Source organism: Hyla sarda, chromosome 1 (assembly GCF_029499605.1).
Source record: "Hyla sarda isolate aHylSar1 chromosome 1, aHylSar1.hap1, whole genome shotgun sequence".
NCBI lineage: Eukaryota > Metazoa > Chordata > Amphibia > Anura > Hylidae > Hyla > Hyla sarda.
In genome coordinates this window covers 201,733,840-201,759,009 of record NC_079189.1, presented here as the reverse complement: position 1 = coordinate 201,759,009, position 25,170 = coordinate 201,733,840, and the positions used below count along the sequence as shown (strand labels likewise).

The window sequence follows — 25,170 nt, the reverse complement described above, 5'->3', positions numbered from 1 at the left end:
ATTTGTCACTGTTTATTTGTCTAATCTGGGTAGTGGTGTGGGATTGGAGGCGGAGGTGGAGACTGACTTGTTTGCTTGTTTATTTTTTTCTTACAATTTTGCTTTACATTTTATGTGCTTTCATCTTGCTTATCCTGTGAGGTATGTTCTGGTAATTGTTGAACCTGTTTCTTTCTTTTTGACACTTTCCTTGCCTACTTTAGGTTGGACTTGTGTAACTTTACACTCTGCTGAATGTTTCTGTATTACTGATTGTATTATTTGTGAGATTTTTTTTATTATCCTGTGTTGTCTGCATTTTTTGCTGGTTTTTTACTCTTCAATAAAATGAATAAAAAAATAAACCAGTAAATTTTGTATATCCTGGGAATGGACGGGCATAGCAACAAAATAAAAACAGCATTGGAAAATGATGGTGTGTGTTTGGTGGTGAGACTTGATACAAGTTGTGGGTCACAAGTTTCTTTTCTGGACCCTATTCTTTTTGATATACAATGATCCCTCAACTTACAATGGCCTCAACACGCAATATTTTCAACATACAATGGTCTTTTCTTAACCATTGTAACTTGAAACCAGACTCAACATACAATGCTATGGACAGTCCAGATCTGTGACATGTGTCAATGGCTGGAGGAACCGTCCAATCAGAATGGGCATTTCACTGGTAAAACACCTGTATTCCTGAAGTGCCTGACTGGCTGTCTGGTAGCGTCCCCTACAGTACAGGGAGATACTACATGTTCTGTACTACTCTTTACCTGTGCCAGGGATTTGTGCTCCAGGTGGGGGCAGCCCTATTTTACTTTTTGGGACACTGTGTGTACTGTACAGGACCCTGAAGAAGCTTCTGTTCTCTACATAGACAGTGATTTACAGCTCCCAGCAGCTCTTTCTTACTTTTATATGTAAGGACTTGCTTTATATATATATTAGTCATCTACTTATTTTTGTTTAATCCTCACTTTGTCCTAATTTTGGATGACATTTTGGTGGCTTCAGAACCAATTACCAGGTTTCCATAGAGTTATGGTCTCAACATACAATGGTTTCAACATACAATGGTCATCCTGGAACCGATTAATTTTGTAACTTGAGGGACCACTGTCTTTGTAACTACATAGAAGAAGATTTGATAGCTAAGGTTGTCTTTGTACCAGTGATACAAAAGTATACAATAGGGTTGAGGTATCTCAAGCATGGAAAATCAATTAGCTTTTCTAAAAACATGGTCAAATGTATGGAAACTGGAGTGTTGAATGTTTTGAGATGTAAAGTAATGCACTTTGGGAAAATAAATCCTGTGATTGAGCACTTCAGAAGAGGAGTATTTATATACGTATATTCAGTGTAGTCTGTATATACATTTTATTTTCTGTGGAAATATCCAGGCACACTTTCCCCTATTTTTGGTATCACTGTAACACAGAGATGTTATGTTGGGCATTTATGCCAGCATGAACATGCCAGCCACACTCTTCGTTACAGTCTTTTCGGCAGCTGTTTGTGAATCTTGAAACTAGGTAACCAAATTTAGTGTAATTGTTATGAGCTGGAAGTTAACAGTCATCAGCTTTTTCAATGTACTGTAGCCGGTGCCGTGGCTTTCTTTACCCATCAAAGACACGTTTAGACAAAATGCAGCACCATTACCCGCTTGATTTGTTTTCCCCATTTTATTCAGAAAATATAAACTGTGTGTTTATAAATCAGGAAATTGACCATTCATTTTCCAAGGTAATGTTCTTGAAAATGTTCTCTGCATATTCTTTTTTGGAATATATCATTCCTATGATTGTCAATAAATAGACAATTAGGCAAGTAACACAAAGCTTTGAACAATTGCTTTTCCATTCGGTTTGCCAAAAACTGTCAATAAATATTGTATGCAAAAGTGCTCTACGCTGTAAGATTTTCCACCACCTAGCACCATCTGCCCACATGCCTCATATAAAAAACTGTAGCTGTCTTTTGGCATAATAATAAGCATTTAAGGCTTCTAACAATAGTAAAAATGAAAAATGTTCTGTATTAAATGCAGACCACGCAATGGTGTTTGTGTTAGAAAAATATTTTTACGAGAACACTTATTAACTTTCAAATCCTATTTTAGTTATATGAGACGTTTTGTTTTCATATTTGCTAACTTTGCTATGGATGTGTGTAGCACACTACCAACTACTTTTCAGGACAAACTATCAGACACTCCTTCCCCCTGTTGACCTATTTTTCAATCATCACAAATTCCATTATAGTGTCTCCCTTAATAACGGCCTGTTCCCTTTTTCCATAACAAGCTGGCTCTTGGACCTGCCCTGCTTCTCAACCTTATCTAACAGCATCTCTGTATACAGCAGTGATACTATCTTTGGATTTTCTCATTAGACAAAAAGGCGGCCTGCCCATATGAGTCATTACGCTCCAAACACATCACATATGGCAAGAAAAACAATATAACACCCAGGTAACATATGCTGATAAAATATTTTTTGCTGTTTTTGGCAATTTATCCTATTCCATCTTTTTTTCGCACACTGACAAAAATTTGGTATGCGTCACATGCATATACACTCATAGCTAATTCTGAACATTGTTTTTGTAGTTGTGTGAGGGAAGTGAAGGGATGCTGTGTTCTACAGTATCCAGCACTACTATACATTCGACCAAGTGATATCCTGCAGAGTAATGCTCTGATGTAAATTATGAACTCTGTGTAGTCTATATATGTTCACATGTAGCAGCACTGACCAGCTGACAGAAAGTGACAGCACTGACCAGCTGACAGAAAGTGACAGCACTGACCAGCTGACAGAAAGTGACAGCACTGACCAGCTGACAGAAAGTGACAGCACTGACCAGCTGACAGAATTTTTTTTTTATACATCACTCAGTACCTAATCCTGACCATGTACATCAAATTTTTGTGTCTAGCACATTTTTTTTTTTATTACACTTTTAGTTTAGCTCACTAGTCTGTATTCCTTTCAAAGTGAGGGGGCGTGGTCTCATTGTGTAGGTCTCCTCCTCCTCCTTCAGTATACTGTCTGCTCACATCTCCCCTAGCATTAGCAAGACTACAACTCCCAGCTTGTCCTCACTGACAGTAGCGGGACACTAGCTGACAGTGGGAGGATTTTTCCTCCAGCACTGAGCCCTGCACTCACAGCTGTCAATCAAGGAAGTGTGTCCATGACATAGGTGATGATGCATGGACACAGCAGGACTAGTATGTGTCCAAGCAGGCAGGGGGCAGTTGTTTGACTGGCTTTTTCAGTATGAAATACTAAAAATTTCTGATGAAAGCAATTGCAACATTTATTGGTTATACATGCTTTACAACATATCAAAAGTTTTTGTATCTGACAGTGCCCATTTAAAACCTCTAAATCTTTAGGTACCAATTTTGCCACACAGTCTGCAGCTTTGACCCCAATGTGGAAACCTTTGATGTGTTTTTGTCATATTGTTAAAATGTCTAGTTATCTGTTTCTGAATTATATTAAAGGGGTATTCAAGGAAAATACTTTTTTTTTTTATGTCAACTGGCTCCAGAAGAAAGTTAAACAGATTTGTAAATGACTTCTATTACAAAAATCTTAATCCTTCCAATAATTATCATCTGCTGAAGTTGAGTTGTTCTTTTCTATCTGGCAACAGTGCTCTCTGCTGACACCTCTGCCTGTATAGGGAACTACACACAGTAGAAGAGGTTTGCTATGGGAATTTGCTTGTACTCTGGACAGTTTCCGAGACAGGCGTCATCAGAGAGCATTTAGACAGAAAAGAACAACTCAACTTCAGCAGCTCATAAGTACTGAAATGATTATGCTTTTTAATAGAAGTAATTTACAAATCTGTTTAACCTTCTGGAGCCAGTTGATATATATAATTTTTTTCCCCGAATAGCCCTTTAATGTCTGAAAGAGTTCAGTGACAACTAAAACATTTGTCATTTCATTGTTGACATTGTACCTTCCCAATCCTTTAGTTTCTGATAAAGTTGACAACACTAGGAACATTGACTACATTTATTTTCGCCTGGCTTGCTTGAAACCTATAACTGGTTGTTTACCAATTTTACCAGTATATTAGTAAAAGAGACACGAGGATCTGCATTCATTTACAGTGCACCTTATGATTTAAAGGGGACATCCATCTAATTCAAACTTTATTTAGGTTTGGCTAAATAAATTAAGAAAACTTTACTCACCTGACTCGATAACCTGCTGATACTGTTCCAAGGGGCCAGGCCCTGCTGTTCACCCCTTCCAGTGATTGGCTGAGCATCCACTTCCTTGTATCAAGATGGGAATGGCAAAGTGATAAGCACTGGAAGAACCCAGAGGTGGGGGATCATAGCAGGTTAGTACAATTTGGACATCACCTTTAAAGCAGACCTGTCAGGAAATATAAAATAAGAGCATAGCTGCATAGGGCTTTTGACTGTACATATCATTCCTTAGTTAACTGATCCCTCCAGCACCAAAATATCAGAGCTTAAAATATATGCAAATTAGGCTTTAAAGCCCATAGGGCCACCTAGCAAGTCATAGCCACCTTCACCAGTTAGTCATTTTACTCGTCACCTCATCTACCTCTCTCCCAATTGACAGCAACTAGGGGACAATTTTTTTTTCTGCGCTCTAATGGCCAACAGAAATGCCCAGTGGGCTCCAAAGACAAATTTGCATGTGTTTGTAAACTCTGATATCTTTGCGCTGAGGGGTATGTACAGATTCAGGGTTCAAAAGTCCTACACAGCAATGCCCTTACTTTATACCATAAAAAACTTGCTGACAGGCCCACTATAATGGACTATTCTGGTTACTGGCATGTATGGCCGTAAGGGAAGTTATGAGCCACTCTACCAAAAAATCCCTAGGCTACCTTCCTGTTTACCTCTGTGCTAGCCATAGGTGCTATTTTAACAGTCTGTCTCAAAAATTCCTGATCAGAATCTGTTTGCAGCAGCTTTCTATTGCGGTCAATGGGATTCTGCTGTGCAAATCAAACAATGGGATGGTAATTCTATCAGCAGAATTCAATGCGGATTGTATTGCCATCAATAGGAGCAGCACAGATCTGTATGGTCATGCTGGCATTTGATCTTGGCAGTGCTCGCTGCACTCAGGAACTACAGGCAGAAATTCTCAGTGTGAGCGTACCTTTAGGGTATGTTCACATGTACATAATCCGCAGATGATTTACTGCAGACCCATTGAAGTTTAGGGGTAGCAACATAATCCACTGTGGAAATTCCAAAATTCCGCTGCGGAAATCAGACAAACCAGAGAATCTAGTTTCACTCTAATTGGTAGTACCCAGTAGCTATCTATAGGTGGCACTAGAGAGACAGGCTGCTTCTTTCTGTATTAAAACTAATTAGCATATCTAAAATGTAATATTTTGTAGGCATTTTCCTATTATGTTCAGTGAAACTAATAAGAGCTCTCAGCATCTATCCTCAGAAACAAACTATGATTGGTAACTGTTTAATTTGGCTCTATTTAGCAACAAGGAATGTTAGAATGGCGATGATCTGTACATTACTTGTGGTTTGACTGTGTAAATTGAAAGTGTCATATATTCAATGAATTGCATATTTTGCTATAAATGAATGATAGCTAAATGTAGCAATTCATAATTCAGACTAGGCTGTAGCTGATTTCCAAGACCAACAAATATATTTCTGTGATTTTGTTTAAAAAGTAAACCAATAAAAAAAAAAAAAAAGAGTCTTGTCTGACCTTGAAAACTAATCTTCGTATGTGTTTTCTTACCCTCATAACTATAGTAGAGTTCCACATCCTGTATCTTGGTCAACCACACGGTGTCATTACAGTCAATGGCCATCCGCTGATTGCAGTAGCAATCCTAGAACTCTGTGTCATGAGAATTATTTACTATTGTAAATGCACAATAATTCTGATCCAATAGATGCCAAGAAGGGCTGGACTTGACTTGCGACACATTTATTTTGTGTTTTAGTCACTTTTGTGCCTCATCTGCAATTGAGAAAGGGTACGCAGGGACCCGAAACGCGTCTTGCTTTGTTATGGGCTTGCTAAACCGATTTTACTAATAAATATGTTTTTTTAAGGGAAAAAACAGAAGTTCATGTTTTTGTTGGAACAGCGCCACCTTGGAGTCTTTTTTCTTTTCTCATCTGACAAAGGGACTTGCTTAAAAAGAGAGCATGACTTAAATGTGACATTGTGCACCAAAAAATTGACCAATGACCAAAAATTTACCAAAAATTGAGCATAATGTTAACTTATTTATAATTCATCTAAACTAGCAGCAGATGTACCAAACTTATCAGCCTGAGCTACTTTGATACATAAGGGGGAGTTTTATCAAAACCTTTCCAGAGGAAAAGTTGCTGAGTTGCCCATAGCAACCAATCAGATCGCTTCTTACATTTTTCAGAGGCCTTTTCAAAAATGAAATAGGCAATATGATTGGTTGCTATGGGCAACTCAACAACTTTTCCTCTGGAGAGGTTTTGATAAATCTTCCCCATGGTATTTTTGAAGATTGTCCATATAATGTTTTACTGTTTTTACAGTCAGTCAGTATTAGTAAATAAGACAGTATTAGTAAACTCCCTCCATTTACTTTAGAGAGGAGTAAAAATAACATTAGTTCAGCTTTGACTGGACATTGCACAGATGTCCTCATTAACCCCTTAACACCTTAAGGACCAAGGGCATACCTGTATGCCCTGGTCCCGCTCCCGTGCTATAATGCGGGATCACGGGCTGACGCCACGTCATAGACGGGTGGTCCCTGCGGCTATCAGCCACCAGGACTCATGGCTAATGCCGGACATCATTGATCGAGGTGATGTCCGGCAATAACCCCTTAGACGCGGTGATCAAAGTTGATCACTGTGTCTAATATGAAACTAAACCATTCCTGGCAGCTTAGTCGGGCTGTTTGCTGTCCACAGTAAAATTGCAGCATCCTGAACAGCTGGATGGAGGAGGGTCCCTACCTGCCTCCATCTCAGTCCGATCGGCGCTCTACTGCTCCATGCCTTAGATCCAAGCTGGAGCAGCAGAGTGCCCAAAACACTGATCAATGCTATGCTATGGCATAATATTGAACAGTGTATGCAATCGAAAGACTGCATGTAATAGTCCCTATGGGGACAAAAAAATGGTGTAAACATAGTTAAAGAAAAAGTTAATAAATGGGATTTAACCCCTTCCCTAATAAAAGTTTGAATCACCCCCCTTTTCCCATGAAAAAAATAAAAATATGAAAATATAGTAAACATAAACATATGTGGTATTTCTGCGTGTGTAAATGTCCGAACTATAAAAATATTATGTTAATTAAACAGCACGGTCAATGGTGTATACGTAAAAGAAAAATCCAAATTCCGAAATTGCGTATTTTTGGTATTTTGTATACCCTAAAAAATATATAAAAAACGACAATCAAAAATAAAAAAAGTCCAATCAAAACAAAAATGGTACCAAAAAAAACTTCAGATTACAACGCAAAAAAATGAGCCCTCATTCATCATGGTGGGCCAGTTGAACTATTGAGATATTAAGTTTGTGATCCTGCACAGTGGAAAGTGTAAATGTAATAAAAATAAAAAATACTGTATTTTTACCTCAGCCCTTGCTCTACTCCTATCATGAAACAGGCTCTGTTCTATGACTGGAATAGTAGTACAGGGGTTGAGGTACCGATGGCACCGGGTCTCACTACTGAGAAAAAAGCCGTGGAAGCATGCGACATGCCACTTCGCTCCCCAGCTGGCTGAGGATGTGCTGAAGCTAAACTCACTGCTCAGTGGACAATATGAAATTATTTCTGATCAGTGTAGTTTTACTTAGATGCAGCTGTGAATTGACATGATGCTCTGCTCCCGGCTCCCTCCAGCCCATACTCTGCAGTCACCACGGCTCTGAGCCCCTCAGCCCCACTTGCCTCAGCATCGCTCCCCACTCCATGCAGACAAGACTACAACTCCCAGCATGTCCTGACTGTCAGGAAATGCTGGGAGTTGTAGTTCTGTCTGTAAGGAGCGGGGAGAAAAGAATCAAACCAATAATAAAATGGACTGTCGATCACACTGCATGTGCACTGGATGTCAACGGGGTCTGCGCTGCTGTCATACGGTCAAGTCCACTGCACTCTCTCTGGGACTTGACCACACGATCAACACTGACCAGTAATAATTTCATATTGCCCACTGGGTGCCCTGATTGGTCCCCACTGATTGACCAATGAAGGCTTCTGGCGGGCAATATAAACCTACAGTGATGTAAGTGAGATCTGGTGCTCTCTGCTTTTTTTTTTTTTTTTAATGGTACCCTATGAAATTCAATGAAAAAAAAAGCTATGTCCATCCCTTTTTTAGGTTGCCAAAAGTAAAAAAAAAAAAAAAAAAAAAAAAAGAAGAAAAACCGCCCACAAAAAAGCCAATGTTAAAACCCACATGGCTTTTTTTGTGGTTTTTTGTTCACTCCCATAGACTTCGATTATCTCGAAAAATACACCATATTATCAACATGCAGTTGTTTTTGCAAAACTACCACTGAGCCCAAAAAGCCCAATAATGCCAAAAGGATTAATAAAAAGCAGCCAAACCAAAAAATGCCATGTGGATATGGCATTTTGCTGTTCCCTATTAGTTCACAGCTGACATCTGTCCGCAGCGTTATTTCAAGAAAAATATGCAGTGCATTTTTTTTATTTTATTTTATTTTTTTAAACAAAAAAAACCTCAGTCAAATTTTTACCTGAAGCATACTGATTTTGTCAAAAAGTTTGACTTTTTAAAAAGTAGTAAGTAGTAAGTACACTGCTCAAAATCTACACCCCCCAAAAGCTGCAAAATGTATGTTTTTTTTCCCAATCCCCCCTCCCAAATAATAAACATTTTTATTTGCTACACTGTACATTTTATGTTAAAATGAAAGTTGTCATTATGAAGTACTATCGGCCGTGAAAAAAATATGTCCTCATATGGCTCTGTGGATGGAATAATAAAATAGTTACGTCTGGTAAAATGGAGGAGGAAAAACTTAAACGCAAAATGAAAATTGGTTTAGTCCACAAAGATCAAAATGGGTCTTGTCTTTAAGGGGTTAAACTTTTAGGGTTGTTTAGAATAAGAAATTATGGGTCTGTCTTTTTTTTTTTTTTTTTTACAAAAACAGTGCCCCACTTGTTCATGGTATCTATGTGGTATTGCAACTAAGTACTACTGAAGAAAATTGTGCTAAGCTGCAATACGAGGTATACCGTATATACTCGAGTATAAGCCAACCCGAATGTAAGCCGAGGCCCCTAATTTCACCCCAAAAACCCAGGAAAAGTTATTGACTTGACTATAAGCCTAGGGTGGGAAATGCATCATCCCCCCCTGTCATTAACACCCCCGTCGTCATCATCACCCTGTCATTTTCACCCCCATCATCACCCTGCCATTATCACCCTCGTCATCATCATCGTCCTGTCATTTTCACCCCCGTCATCATCACCCTGCCATCACTCCCCCCACTCTTCATCATCACCGCCTGTCAATCCCTTATCAGTGGTCTTAAACCTGAGGACCTCCAGATGTTGCAAAACTACAACTCCCAGCATGCCCGGCATGCTGGGAGTTGTAGTTTTGAAACATCTGGAGGTCCACAGGTTGAAGACCACTGCGGCCTTCGTCATCATCCAGACCCCTTTAGACCCCCCTCCAGACCCCCTTAGTTTTCTACTCAACTCCCCTCGATGGGAAGGAAGGGTGAGCTGGTCCGGGCCATCTATGCTGCAGGGACCGTCCGGTGTGGTGGGTTAGTCGTTCCGGGCTGTCCATTTTCACCGGGAGGCCCTCTCCCTCTCTGCTCCGGGCCGGCCGGACTAGTGACGTTGCGTTGACGCACAGGGACGTTCATGCGCAGGTACGTCTGCTGCGCACGGATGTCCCTGTGCATCATCGTCAAGGCAACGTCACTAGTCCGGGGCTGGCCCGGAGCGGAGAGGAGGGCCTCCCGGTGAAAATGGACAGCCCGGAACGACTAACCCACCACACCGGACGGTCCCTGCAGCATAGATGGCCCAGACCAGCTCACCCTTCCTTCCCTCCCACCGAGGGGAGGTGAGTAGAAAACTAAAGGGGGGGTCTGGATGATGACGAAGGCCGCAGTGGTCTTCAACCTGCGGACCTCCAGATGTTTCAAAACTACAACTCCCAGTATGCCCGGACAGCCGACGGCTTTCCGGGCATGCTGGGAATTGTAGTTTTGCAACATCTGGAGGTCTGCAGGTTGAAGACCACTGAAGGGATTGACAGGCGGAGAGTTCACTCGAGTATAAGCCGAGGGGGGCGTTTTCAGCACGAAAAACCGTGCTGAAAAACTCAGCTTATACTCGAGTATATACGATAGTTGAAAGATAAGTGCGCCACTATTTCTGGAAAAAACACAGTTCCTCTTTTCTAAACCTGGACCACCTCTTTTCTGCATTAACTTGGTCATGAAGAAGAGGCAATATACTGTTGACCAAACAGTTAAAGGGGTACTCCGGTGAAAACCTTTTTTCTTTTAAATCAACTGGTGGCAGAAAGTTAAACATATTTGTAAATTACTTTTATTAAAAAATCTTAATCCTTCCAGTTCTTATTAGCTGCTGAATGCTACAGAGGAAATTCCTTTCTTTTTGGAACACTGATGACATCACGAGCACAGGGCTCTCTGCTGACATCTCTGTCCATTTTAGCAACCATGCATAGCAGATGCATAGCAGATGTATGCTAAGGGCAGCATGGTGGCTAAGTGGTTAGCACTGCTGCATTGCAGTGCTGGGGACTTGGGTTCAATTCCCACTAAGGACGACAATAAATAAAGTGTTATTATTATTATAATAACGTCAGCAGAGATAACTGTGCTCGTGATGTCATCAGAGAGCATTCCAAAAAGAAAAGAATTTCCTCTGTAGTATTCAGCAGCTAATAAGTACAGGAAGGATTAAGATTTTTTAATAGAAGTAATTTACAAATATGTTTAACTTTCTGTCACCAGTTGATTTAAAAGAAAAAAGGTTTTCACCGGAGTACCCCATTAAATGCACAAAATGCACATATCTTCAGTGTGGACACTCTATACTCTTGTATTCTATTTCCAGATGTTACAAAATATGCAGTATTCTCCATACTGTAGACAGGTGTTTACAAGTGGGAATATTTGATTATTTCTCCAGATGGGTGTGTGGAGCTAGAGGGAACATTTAGGTGAAACTGAAGATATCTTATGGTAAAGACTGATGTTTTATTTAAACTTATGTGATAGCAATAACTTTGGCATTGGTTATCTCAAACTATTTTTATTGCACAGTAATTGAAAGAGCCTTGTAGAATCCATGGTTTCCTTCCAGATGTCTAAGAATTTATATTACCTATTATTAACCCCTCAGCTGAACTTTTGTCTTATGTACAGCCCACTGCTGTCCTCTACAGCAACATATGTGACCGACCAAAAAACTATCCATGTGTATTTATCCTCCCTGGACTTTTCCGTATTTTATTGTTAAAACCATGAAATTCCAGTGGATTACGTCAACTTCTTTTGAACAAAAATTACCACTACAAAAGAATGCTCACCACATATTCCTACTAAAATCTCTATGACACCCCAGCTAAAAGCCTCACAAAAGACTGCACTAAAACTGAAAATTGTCTTGTCTTATGACATCAAAATGGAATTATGGAACACAGGGAGTGATTTATTAAGATTGGCATGTCACACCCTGGCTTTGAGTTAACGTCCATTGATGTAGGACACTGTAGATGTATAGAGACTCAGTCCTCTGAATAAATTTGGCGCATCTTTGTCCCTGTCAGAGCACCAAACTTTGAAATCCACTCCAGCTGGAGTAAATATTTACCATAATTTATAACAATTTCTGCTGTCAATTATTTTAAATCTATCGGACTGTGGAAGTCCATACCCCTCCCACTTAGCTCCACCCACTTTTAAGAAATGTGGTGTGGGCAGTGTATATAGTGATGGTATACATCATTATCAAATTAACCCATTAAGTTTAATGTAAACCAAAAACCTTTAACATTGTAAAGCATTTTGGTGGCAGTATTATTATCTAAAGGCCTCCTTACGTGTTAGAAAGACTGCTTAAGGCCCATTCACACTATGGACTTTCTGCCTGGAGACATTCCAGATGGAGATTCTGCATGCAGTTGGCACCCCTGAAATCCTTTGGCGCTAAGACCAGCATGGACATGCGCCATCACTGTTGACGGGAATGCAGCCTTTATGGAATTCCTCCGAAAGAAGGAACATGTTTATTAGGGGTCTGCTGCACCAGAATTTTGATGTGGAATTTCCTATAACTTCCGTAGTGTGAATGGGCCCTACGTTTCTAATGTAAACGGGGGCCTTCCCTTGTCTCTACCTTCTGTTAGGGGAGATACGCAAGGATTGGACAAGTTTGATTTTTCACCTGCCCAACTTTTTTGTTCTGAGATATGTAAGCCATCACCAGAGGAGTACATCACCCCTTATCTCTCTCTTTCAGAACACATAAACTCTCAGTGGGATCAGAAATGTAGCTGTCTACGGAATGAATGTAAGTCTGACAGCTTTCTCATGTGTTTAGGTACCTTTATTGATGATAGAAAATTCAGAGAAAACCTGCGGAAGTCTGCAAACAAAACTTCAGTTAGGAAGGGGACAATGCCAAACGTAAGGTGGATCCTTTGCTCAAATGTTTTAGAACAACAAGGCAGTGCATAAGGAAAATTGCAGTGTCCACACGAGCAGAGCATGTGCTGAATTTCCCTGCACATTGATTGGCCAGAAACATTAGGGCATGTTCACATGTACTATACATGCTGTGGATTTTCTGCTGCAGGTTTTATACTGCAGATTTCCTGCTACAGATTTTGTACAGGTGGGCTTGTTTACATGGGTGGATTTCATAGCAAACTTGCAGCATGTTTACCACTGAAAGTTTGAATGGAGTCGTGCTCTCCACTCTGAGCAAATATTTGAAAAATTTGATTCGGATGATTCACCAAATTCTCCCAAAAAATTTGTTTAGTTGCGAATGTATTCCCTATTAAAAACGGCTATTTCTGGCCTACAGAGAGCCTCAATAGGGGTGTAGAACACTTTGTCTTGTCCTAACACGCATAGGGAATGTGCTGTGTTAGGGAAATATTACTGTTATTCAGTATGACATGCAGATTACATGCATTGCAATTAGAATCACTACCGCAAAGTGTCTGGATGTGGCAGCAGGGAGACCATATGGCATCAAAATTGAAGAGAATAAATAGATATTTTTATGTAATTTTTATTACATTTAATTTGAATTAATTAAAATTTTTGGAGTACCCATTCTGGTGAGCTTCGAGCTGGCCGCGAGGCGAGCTACCACCTGTTCCAGGCCCCCTGAGTCAGACCTGCAAGAGGATGGACGAGAGCGCAGATAGGCATTGGCCAACTGACTACGTTGAATGTCTCTGTAGTATGTCAGTTTGTCCTCCCTCTCAGAGGGTTTAAAAAAGGCCCCCATTTTGTGCCAGTAATGAGGGTCCAATAAGTTGGAGAGCCAGAAGTCATACTGCTGCCGAATGGTGACAATTCGGCGGTCACTACGGAAGCAAGTGAGCATGCATCGTGCAATTTTTGCAGGTGACTCGGAGGGACTCCTTGCCTCCATCTTCACTGCATACTGCCACGGTGTGTCTGGGTCCTCTGTCTCACCTTCCTCATAACCCTCTAGCTCCTCTAGCTGCTCCTGCTCCTCCTCTCCTGTCAGATGACTAGAACAACCGCCCATCTCGTGAAACCTAAACTCTGCTCCACTGTGCCCATCCCCCTCCTCCTCCTCCAGATCAGCCCCCACAGGGCTCATGTGACAGTGAGATGTAGGCGCCATATCTCCAGTGCCCTGACCTTCCAACACGTGTTGTAGTAGATAAAGCAGTAGAATGACGTTGTTCATCCTGTAATCCTGGCGACTGACTAATAATGTGGCTTCCTCAAAGGGCCTGAGCAAAGGGCAGGTGTCATGTATGAGCTGCCACTGGTTCACATTGAAGTTACACGGGGAGTCCCCCTATCCGCATGGATCATCAAGAAATAGGTGATGGCTTTTCTCTGTTCGTATAGTTCGTATAGTTCGTTCGGCCCAACATATGGACGGTGGAATTCCAACTTGTGGCAACATCGCAAATCAGGCTATGTTGGGGGATACCGTTCGTATGCTGCAGCTCAAGGATGGTGTGCTTTGCAGTGTACAAGTGACTGAAGTGCATGCAAAGTTTCCTTCACCTTGTTAGGATGTCTTGCAGATGGGGGAACACTTCAGTATCCGCTTGACAACCAGATTGAACACGTGTGCCATACAGGGCACATGGCTCAGCCTTCTTTGAGGAGACGGGGTTGCACACTGTCACAGGACCAACGGCCTGAGAGCATGGAGGCAGAAGTGGCGTGACGTGTCCAAGTTACTGTGGTTGTGGCTGTGCAGGAACCACATTCACCCAGTGAGCTGTAAAGGACATGTATTGTCCCTGACCGTAGTTACATCTCCATGCGTCGGGGCTGCTGCTGCGACTTTGGTACACACTGACAGGCTTAAGGACTGGCCCACCTTCTGTTCCACAAAATTGTGCAGGGCTGGTACTGCCTTCTTCGCAAAGAAATTACGTCTTGGCACTCTCCACCTCGGCTCGGCACAAGCCATCAGTTTTTTGAAAGGTGCAGAGTCCACCCCTTGAAAAGGGGGGACTGCAGCACCAGCAACTTGGACAGGAGAACATTCAGCTTCTGAATGTGTGCATACTGTTGTCTCTTGGAGATGGATTTGCCGATGGATTGCTGACTCAAAGTAGGAGGAGCAGGAACATCTGGAGTGATAGAAGATGGGTATGACACACAGCTCCCTTTGGCTGAGGTGGTGGAGCCTTGGCTGGCTGAAATAGGGAGTGGCGTGACACTGGGTAATGCAGCAGGCTGGACAACCACATCGGAGCCACGGTTCTCCCAGGCCGCTTTATGGTTACGCTGCATATGCTGACACAGGGTCTTGGTGCCAACATTGGGATCCTGGCTAACGCAGGTTAACATCCTCTGGATGCTTGATAAAAAACTGCTACACCTCCGAGTATATGATTTTCCCACCAACAATCCACACTGATTGACTGCTAATGCCGTCGACTCCAGGAACCCCTGCTTCACTACCTCCCGGGAAGGTAGGCTGCCATGAAGCATGTGGTCTACCCCGGGCACGATTGGCTCCAGACTTTCCACTTCTGCCACCATGCTGACTTCCAACCATGCTACCACCTTGCTGGCTCAGCTGCTGCCTCACGGGCAACCTGCATTCCTCTACTCCTGATGATTATGAAGCCCCTTCTGCACCCGGCTCCCAAGCATAGGCGTGCGCAGCCTATTGCATTAGGGTGTGCACCCTAAAGCACAAACTCACGCCGCGCGCGTGCATATATGTATATATATATATACGCACACATACACACAGTTAGTATAGTTCCCCCACATTAGGTGCAGTATAGTCCCCCCACATTAGGTGCAGTATAAGTCCCGCCACATTAGGTGCAGTATAAGTCCCGCCACATTAGATGCAGTATAAGTCCCGCCACATTAGGTGCAGTATAGTTCCCCCACATTAGGTGCAGTATAAGTCCCACCACATTAGGTTGGCAGTATAAGTCCCCACACATTAGGTTGGCAGTACAGTTCCCCCACATTAGGTTGGCAGTACAGTTCCCCCACATTAGGTTGGCAGTACAGTTCCCCCACATTAGGTGCAGTATAGTCCCCCCACATTAGGTGCAGTATAAGTCCCGCCATATTAGGTGCAGTATAGTTCCCCCACATTAGGTGCAGTATAAGTCCCACCACATTAGGTTGGCAGTATAAGTCCCCGCACATTAGATTGGCAGTACAGTTCCCCCACATTAGGTTGGCAGTACAGTTCCCCCACATTAGGTTGGCAGTACAGTTCCCCCACATTAGGTTGGCAGTACAGTTCCCCCACATTAGGTTGGCAGGACAGTTCCCCCACATTAGGTGCAGTTGAGTTCCCCCACATTAGGTGCCACCTAATGTGGGGAAACTGTACTGCACCTAATGTGGGGGAACTGTACTGCACCTAATGTGGGGGAACTGTACTACACCTAATGAAAGGGAACTGTACTGCACCTAATGTGGGGGAACTGTACTGAACCTAATGTGGGGGAACTGTACTGCACCAGTACAGTTCCCCTACATTAAGTGCAGTACAGTTCCCCCACATTAGGTGTAGTACAGTTCCCCACATTATGTGCAGTACAGTTCCCCTACATTAGGTGCAGTATAGTTCCCCCACATTAGGTGCAGTATAGTTTCCCCACATTAGGTGCAGTATAGTTTCCCCACATTAGGTGCAGTACAGTCCTCCCACATTAGGTGCAGTACAGTTCCCCCACATTAGGTGCAGTACAGTTCCCCCACATTAGGTGCAGTACAGTTCCCCCACATTAGGTGCAGTATAGTTCCCCCAAATTAGGTGCAGTATAGTTCCCCCACATTAGGTGCAGTATAGTTCCCCCACATTAAGTGCAGTATAGTTCCCCCGCATTAGGTGCAGTATAGCTCCCCACATTAGGTACAGTATAGTTCCCCACATTAGGTGCAGTATATCTTTCCACATTAGGTGCTGTACAGTTCCCCCACATTAGGTACAGTATAGTTCCCCCACATTAGGTGCAGTATAGTTCCCCACATTAGGTGCAGTATATCTTTCCACATTAGGTGCAGTACAGTTCCCCCACATTAGGTGCAGTATAGTTCCCCCACATTAGGTGCAGTATAGTTCCCCCACATTTGGTGCAGTATAGTTCCCCCACATTAGGTGCAGTATAGCTCCCCACATTAGGTGCAGTATAGTTCCCCCACATTAGGTGCAGTATAGTTTCCCCCACATTAGTTGCAGCATAGTTTCCCCCACATCAGGTGCAGTATACTTTCCCCCACATTAGGTGCAGTATACTTTCCCCCACATTAGGTGCAGTATAGTTTTCCCCACATTAGGTGCAGTATAGTTTCCCCCACATTAGGTGCAGTATAGTTTCCCCCACATAGTTTCCCCCACACCAGCTCGTGTTGGTCACTTACCATTCCGGCCGGCGCGTGCATCCTCTTCCTTGAATCTCCGCTCCTCTGTTGCTATGGGCGCACGCACGGGACGTCAATGACGTCCCTGCGTGCGCTACTTCCCGGCGGCCCCTGTGTTTTGAAAGTTAACACGGGGGCCGCTGTAGAAAGGTAACCGGGACATCCTTGTGTCCCGAAAAGATCTTTCGGGACACAGGGATGTCCCGAATGTGACGGGGGGGTCCTCTGCGGGCTGCTCATGGTGGCCTCGGATGCCTCCCTGGGCTTGATTAGGGTGTGCCTGGGCACACCCGGCACACCCCGTGCGCACGCCTATGCTCCCAAGTGCGATCGGCTTCATCATCATCATTGAGTTGTATCTGCACTTCACTGATGTCCTCCTCAGGGTTCCTCAACAGTGTCTGCTTCAGGAGCCTGAATGCTCGCAACACCACCTCCCATGCCACTCTCCTCATCACTATTTGCCCATCTAGCACAGGAAGCGGTGGATGTCTCCTCCAATTCTTGGATGGGCAGTTCCTGCTGACTGTCCTCTAGATCGTCCTCACTAAATAGTGGAGCTTAACCCACAGCATAAGATACTTCTGTGGGGACGGGAAAAGCATAGGACAGAGGCAAGGGGAGGACAGGGACTGCTTGCGGGCCATGCCAACAGAGGGTTGTGTCTGAGGAACCCACCGACTGCTGACTGGTGGTGTCAGATGTCACTTGTGATGAAGTGGATGACTGTGTTAACCAATCGATGACGGCAGATGGGTTGCTGATCGAGACACGACCGCTAGCTGCCACTTGCCCCTAGTCTGCTGCAACCTCTGCCTGATAAATTTAGGCCTCTGCCACTCCTCTGTGCATGTCCTGGCATTTCTCTGCCTGACATACAATACGCTCCACTATGCTTAAAAAAGTACTTGTGTACAACACCAGCCAGTGAGTACTTTTGCCTGGCCTTTCACAGTATCTAGGCCCTTGAGACTTTAACATGAACAAAATAGTACACCACTTAGCTGTACGTATGTATTAGACCACTTAGATGTACGTATGTGGTATGCACTTATGAGGGGAGGACAATATGCTACACTATGCTTAAAAAAGGTATTGTGTACAACACCAGCCAGTGAGTATTTTTGCCTGGCCTTTCATAGTATCTAGGCCCTGGAGACTTTTACAGGCCCTTGAGACTTTTCAACATAGTACACCACTTAGCTGTACGTATGTATTATGCACTTATGAGGGGAGGACAATGCGCAACAGTAGGTTTAAAAAAGTATTTGTGTACAACACCAGCCGGTGAGTGCTTTTGCCTGGCCTTTCACAGTATATAGGCCTTTGAGGGTTTAACAGGTACGAAATAGTACACCACTTAGATGTACCTATGTGGAATGCACTTATGAGGGAGGACAATGCCCTACAGTATGCTTAAAAAAGTATTTGTGCACAACACCAGCAGTACACACCAGTGTCTCGACCAGTGCATAGTCGCTGTGTACTACACCCAAAATTGCACTTTTTCTCTCAATCTCACTCCCTTCCCTATTAATGCTTCTAGGCAGGATTTGTGCTTGAGCTGAATTGCTGCAGCTGTGTGCAACACACTGCTCTCTGTCCCTCACTGTAATAGAATGCTGTAGACAGAGACTTGCTGCAGTAAGAATACTTGTCTGTGCAAAACACACTGCTCTCTGTCCCTCTCTGTGCAACAGAACACTGACTTGACTAGGTGGTGAATCGCTGCTGGAAAAAACGCTTTTCTGTGCAACACACAGCACTGTCTGTCCTTATCTATCTCCCTGCATTGAAAGGCTGAAGTGAGTGCCTGCAATATAGCTGCCGATTATATAGGGCTGTGACATCACAGGGGTGACTGGCTGCTGATAGGCTGCATGCTGCATGTGATTCAGGGTCATCCCGCCGACCCTTGGATTCCTTGCCCCATGTCCTCAAATGTGGATCCGCCATTTTAGATGCCTTGGAGCCTGGACCGCACTAAATGGAGTTTAATGAAGCGATTTGTGCGATAGAATCGTGACGATATTCGCATTCATTGCAAATCAAATTTTTGAGTGTGAATATACCCTTACTGTGCAGGGAAAACCTAGAAAATGATCTATAGGGATCCTGAGAGTTGCCCCCACCCCCATCAATCAGAAAGTGATGGCATTTACTAGCAGCATGTCATCACTCAATTTGATGGGAACAACCCTTTCAGGAGATTAATCATTTTAGAATAGAGTATCTCATTAATGAGAAAGCACCCAGTCCATGCACGAAACGTGTCACAATTATCATTATTTCTTGAATAAACAGTCCATGTCTTAATATTACATTTGACTCGACTAATTCTTTTGGAGAAGCGCCTGAGCAAGGTACTCGGTGTAGATCCATCATACTTTTTCTATGTGCTGGTATGTCTGCTACAGATACCGGTGGGACTTCAAGGCTTCTGACCATTGTTCTTTGTTACATGCCTGATGAGGTGTTGCACCCTTGGTGCTACACTATTTGGTCAGCGGACGTTTTTTTTACCCTGCATATGTTGTACAGTCATTACATGCTAGGTATACAACTTATATGTTTTTTCTTACTTTTTATAGAATAATACATTTTAGATATTTTAGGCAGATATTCAAAACAAAATTAATGATATGATAAATTATATAATGATGCCAATAGTGCTGTAGATATATAAGGTCATATAGTGGGGCAAAAAAGTATTTAGTCATCCACCAATTGTGCAAGTTCTCCCACTTAAAAAGATGAGAGAGGCCTGTAATTTTCATCATAGGTATACCTCAACTATGAGAAAAATACCTCAACTATGAGGTATACCTCAACTATGAGAACATAACGAGAAAAAAAATCCATAAAATCTCATTGTCTGATTTTTAAATAATTTATTTGCAAATTATGGTGGAGATTAAGTATTTGGTCAATAACAATAGTTAATCTGAATACTTTGTTATACGAGGTTTTCACACACTGTTGCTGGTATTTTGGCCAATTCCTCCATGCAGATCTCCTCTAGAGCAGTGAGGTTTTGGGGCTGTCGCTGGGCAACACAGACTTTCAACTCCCTCCAAAGGTTTTCTATGGGGTTGAGATCTGGAGGCTGGCTAGGCCACTTCAGGACCTTGAGATAATTATTACTAAGCCACTCCTATGTATCCCGGGCAGTGTGTTTGGGATCATTGTCATACTGAAAGACCCAGCCACGTTTCATCTTCAATGCCCTTGATGATGGAAGGAGGTTTTCACTCAAAATCTCACTATATATGGCCCCATTCATTCTTTCCTTTACAGGGATCAGTTCCTGGTCCCTTAGCAGAAAAACAGCCCCAAAGCATGATGTTTCCACCCCCATGCCTCACAGAAGGTCTGGTGTTCTTTGGATGCAACTCAGCATTATTTATCCTTCAAACATGACAAGTTGAGTTTTTACCAAAAAGTTCTACTTTAGTTTCATCTGACCATATGACATTCTCCCAATACTCTTCTGATCATCCAAATGCTCTCTATCAGACTTCAGAAGGGCCCTGACATGTACTGGCTTAAGCAGGGGGACATGTCTGGTCTTCATTATTTGAGTCCCTGGCGGCGTAGTGTGTTACTGATGGTAGCCTTTGTTACTTTGGTCCCAGCTCTTTGCCGGTCATTCACTAGGTCCCCCCGTGTGGTTCTGGGATTTTTGTTCATTGTTCTTGTTATCATTTTGACACCACGGGGTGAGATCTTACATGGAGCCCCAGATCGAGGGAGATCATCTCTCTTGTCTTGTATGTCTTCCATTTTCTAATAATTGCTCCCACAGTTGATTTCTTCACACCAAGCTGCTTGCCTATTGCAGATTCAGTCTTCCCAGCCTGGTGCAGGTCTACAATTTTGTTTCTGTTGTCCTTCAACAGTTCTTTGGTCTTGGCCATAGTGGAGTTTGGAGTGTGACTGTTTTAGATTGTGAACAGGTGTCTTTTATACTGATAACAAGTTCAAATAGGTGCCATTAATACAGGTAACGAGTGGAGGACAGAGGAGACTCTTAAAGAAGCTACAAGTCTGTGAGAGCCAGAAATCTTGCTTGTTTGTAAGTGACCAAATACTTATTTTCCACCATAATTTGCAAATAAATTCTTAAAAAATCAGATAATGTGATCTTATGGATTTTTTTTCTCATTATGTGTCTCATAGTTGAGGTATACCTATGATGAAAATTACAGTCCTCTCTCATCATTTTAAGTGGAAGAATTTGCCCATTTGGTGGCTGACTAAATACTTTTTTGCCCCACTGTATAACCTTATCTGTATAATGAATAGTGAAGCTACTTTTTTATTACAGCTTTTGTTAAAAAAAGTTACTATATTCTAGTTACGGTTACAGCTGAGATATTGCAGTAATTCTCTGTGATGATTTTCCAGACAGCCTTCCCCTCCTCTCCCATAAAGAGCTCTAAGCAGGTATTCAAGATATGACACATATGTATTCTGAAAATGCCCAAATTGTTTCATATAGGCAGTGGAATATTACAGTATATCCAAAAAGTTCAGAAAAAATAAAAGTCTACATGCACTGTATAAACATTTGAAATACCTGTACAAACACATAATACACCACTTTAGTTCACCATAATGTTGGCTTTTTCAACATGAAAAAAAAATTTCAGTGAGTGCTGAAGCACAAGTATAACACCTGGATGCGGATTATGTGTTCTGCGTACTCTCAAACCAAGTGCTGAAAGGATTAACATACATTTACTGGAGTTAAGAATATGATACAAGATTGGTTACGCAGGTTAATAGCTAAAGCGCAAAGAGACATTCGTCTAAATAGCTTTTATTGGCCGGTAGACTAGTAGCAGACTGTACCAATGCCCTATGTAAGGTACAAAGTGAGTCCTTTTCAATTATGGCATATTATGGCAAGTTTTTGTTTTTCTTCACATGTAACTTTCACATTTAAATGAAAACGACACTGAAGCCTGTACGTCCCTGTATCCTATACATCATGCAATGCTATGACTTTAATTGAACCAGTATAAGTGATTTCATTAGTTGACCTCAACATTCATCAATAAATTTGCTTCGACACTTGAATAGCATTGAGGGTTTATCTGTGTCACCCAATCTGTAAATTCTACCTGACGGTTTGGGTCATTCTCAGACAGGTATTGTAAGGGTACAATTTATTATGAGAAATGATGAGTGCTGTTGTGGACTTTTGTTGAATGATTTCAGAGCATCAGTTACTGTTGCTACATCTGTATTAGCTGTACCTTGTCCAGTTTTCAGTTTGTTGGTGACAGTATCAGTTTCTTGGAATCTGGCAAGAAGTTTGCCAACTGCATTGTGGGTAATGGGAGGTCTGTTTGAGTGGCATTGGTTAACATTTCTGCAGTAAAACATACGATTAGTTCATTGGAAACTAGGACAATCTCTGCTTAGGATAATGCCATCATTACCTGTACAGAAGAGACAAAAGTTTTAATATGAAAAATGTGTTACCATTTCCTTTTTTTTCTCTGCATAGCATGATAAAAATAATCTAATGCTGCCTCACTGACAAATAGTCTTTATTTTTATTTTTTTATGTATTGCATTGGTGTATGGTTGTTTAATTGTCTTAGTACTCCCTGGGTATCTTCATGAGTATCAGTGGGAGATGTACTTAACAGTTTGGCCAACATAATCACCAAATATGGTACGAACTTAAAGGGTTTGACCACTTTATTCTTAAAGGGGTATTCCAGGAAAAAACTTTTTTTTTTAAGATCAACTGGCTCCAGGAAGTTAAACATATTTGTAAATTACTTCTATTAAAAAAATCTTAATCCTTCCAATAATTATCAGCTGCTGAAGTTGAGTTGTTCTTTTCTGTCTAAGTGCTCTCTGATGAAACGTGTCTCGGGAGCTGTCCAAAGTAGAAGCAAATTCCCATAGCAAACCTATTCTGCTCTGTGCAGTTCCTAAGGGAATTTGCTTCTACTCTGGACAGCTCCTGAGAAATGTGTCATCAGAGAGCACTTAGACAGAAAAGAACAACTCAACTTCAGCAGCTCATAAATACTGAAAGGATTAAGAATTTTCAATAGAAGTAATTTACAAATCTGTTTAACTTTCTGGAGCCAGTTGAGATATATATATATATATATATATATATATATATATATATATATATATATAAAATTTCCTGGATAACCCCTTTAAATTATTAATGATACTTAATAGTATAGATATGTTACCTACTTACATCCATGTGCTCCTGTTGTGCCACATACTTGAGATATAAGAAGCCCTTTCCCCTTGCTGCCCTGCACTCAGCACTGTGAACAAAAGATCCCATCCATAAGTTGGCCAAGCATGGAGGAGCATGAGATATACACACCACGTTGCTTTCTACAAAGGCATATACAGGAGAAGTGGAGGATGCGTAGGTGCATGGTCACATGTTTCACCATGCTTGACGTCCTTATAGACAGGATCGCTATTCACAGTGGCAAAAAGGACAGAGCAGTAAGGTTGGGGGGGGGTTCCTAAATCTTGAAAACTAGGCACAGCAGAAGTACATGGATGTAAGTGGGTGGAATAACTATATTATTTAAATACATTAATATTGTCAGGACAAAGTGGCCAATCCCTTTATCTGGTTATCTAAATGTTCATGTACTGATAAACTGGAAAGTTTTGGGGGTCCTGGGTGAACACAAGGCAATAAAAGGATATGTCTAAGTTACTAATCCAATTATTACTGTATCTGATCCGGTAAATATAAACCTTCCTGATTAAATCTTTGTAGGCATTTTCTTTTAGTGCCCTTATTCCTCTTTCATAATGGCCAAACAATTTTCTAATTTAATCTTGTGTCATATTTATATTTAGAACATAAATCAAAATATACATCAGGTCACTTAGGTGGCTCTGGGTTTCAAAGCATCATGTTCTATTGCGTATCGGCCGCCATCAGATGTAAGTTTTACATTTGGTTGGTAATTGCCTTTTCTTCTGTTTCTCCAACGTGGCTCCTCATATTGTTTTAATAACCAAGCTCAATGTAAAATAAGGAACACTTTTGCCAAGTTCCAGAATTGAAGCTAATGTGATAATAGTATAAAGAAAGTTTTAAAACATACTTATTCTTTATTTTTTGTAAGATTTGGAAAACGCTTTGATAATATAGCAGTAAGCAGTTAAATTACTGCCAGACGTTTGGTTCTAGTGGACCACAATGCCTCCTATTATTAATGTAATGAATTACATCTGTTGGGTACAACAACGGGAATTTCTCCTTCCTTTTGTTTTCAGCACTGAAACCTTTATCCTGCACTTTTTTCTAACCCTGGAATGTCATCTTTTCCAGATTCGGTGAAACACGCCAAGTTAAGTCTAATTTTCTACCTAAAAATATGTCCTGAACCTCTGTCCTTGGCCCCTTAGGTGATCTGTGCTTTTCCATATGTCAGCCTAGTAGTGATGAATTCCATGAAGGGACTGGAAGAGAGCAATTTAATATGGCTGGCAGGATCCTGACCAGACAAAATGAACCTGTTTCAGCTCCACACCCATGCTGCCAATGCAAGGAAATAGCATATAAATACCATTTCATCAAATATACTTTAGTTTTAGATTTAATCATGAGGGATTTATTTTTTTATTACACTAGACGGGCCTCCAACTAAAAACCTACTGGACAGCAACAGAATATCAGCTATACTGTGGCACAATACAAGGAAAAATAACTGGTCTTCATATTTTGATGCAATTTAGGAATATGCAGCTATTAGGTTTCGTATCCCATTACCAAAAACCCTACTACAAGAGTTAAAAATAGATATAGACCTCTTCATGCCACCATCAGTTTCACTGGCCTGAATCGTAGCATTCTAGAGACCCTTCAAATGTATTAAGACTAAAACTAAAGGACTTGTGGCATAATTCTGAGAAATTTTATGTACACAGAAAACGTCTTCCTTTTTTTGGACAACTTATTTATTTAACTCTTAATCTAGGATTGCTTAATCTAGTATGGTTA

At 41.7% G+C, this 25,170-nt stretch overlaps 1 protein-coding gene across 12 annotated transcripts in view; it reads left to right on the top strand.

Moving 5' to 3' along the window:
* The window catches only part of BMPR1B (bone morphogenetic protein receptor type 1B), a 473,407-nt gene that overhangs the window by 211,750 nt on the left and 236,487 nt on the right, over positions 1-25,170 (top strand). For 3 of the 12 annotated variants that reach the window (XM_056567325.1, XM_056567346.1, XM_056567293.1), the window contains exon 4: positions 12,547-12,597. The exons of the other annotated variants lie outside the window; for them this stretch is intronic. The gene's annotated coding sequence lies outside the window, so the exon portion shown is untranslated. The remainder of the gene's footprint in view (positions 1-12,546; positions 12,598-25,170) is intronic. 12 annotated transcript variants of the gene reach the window in all.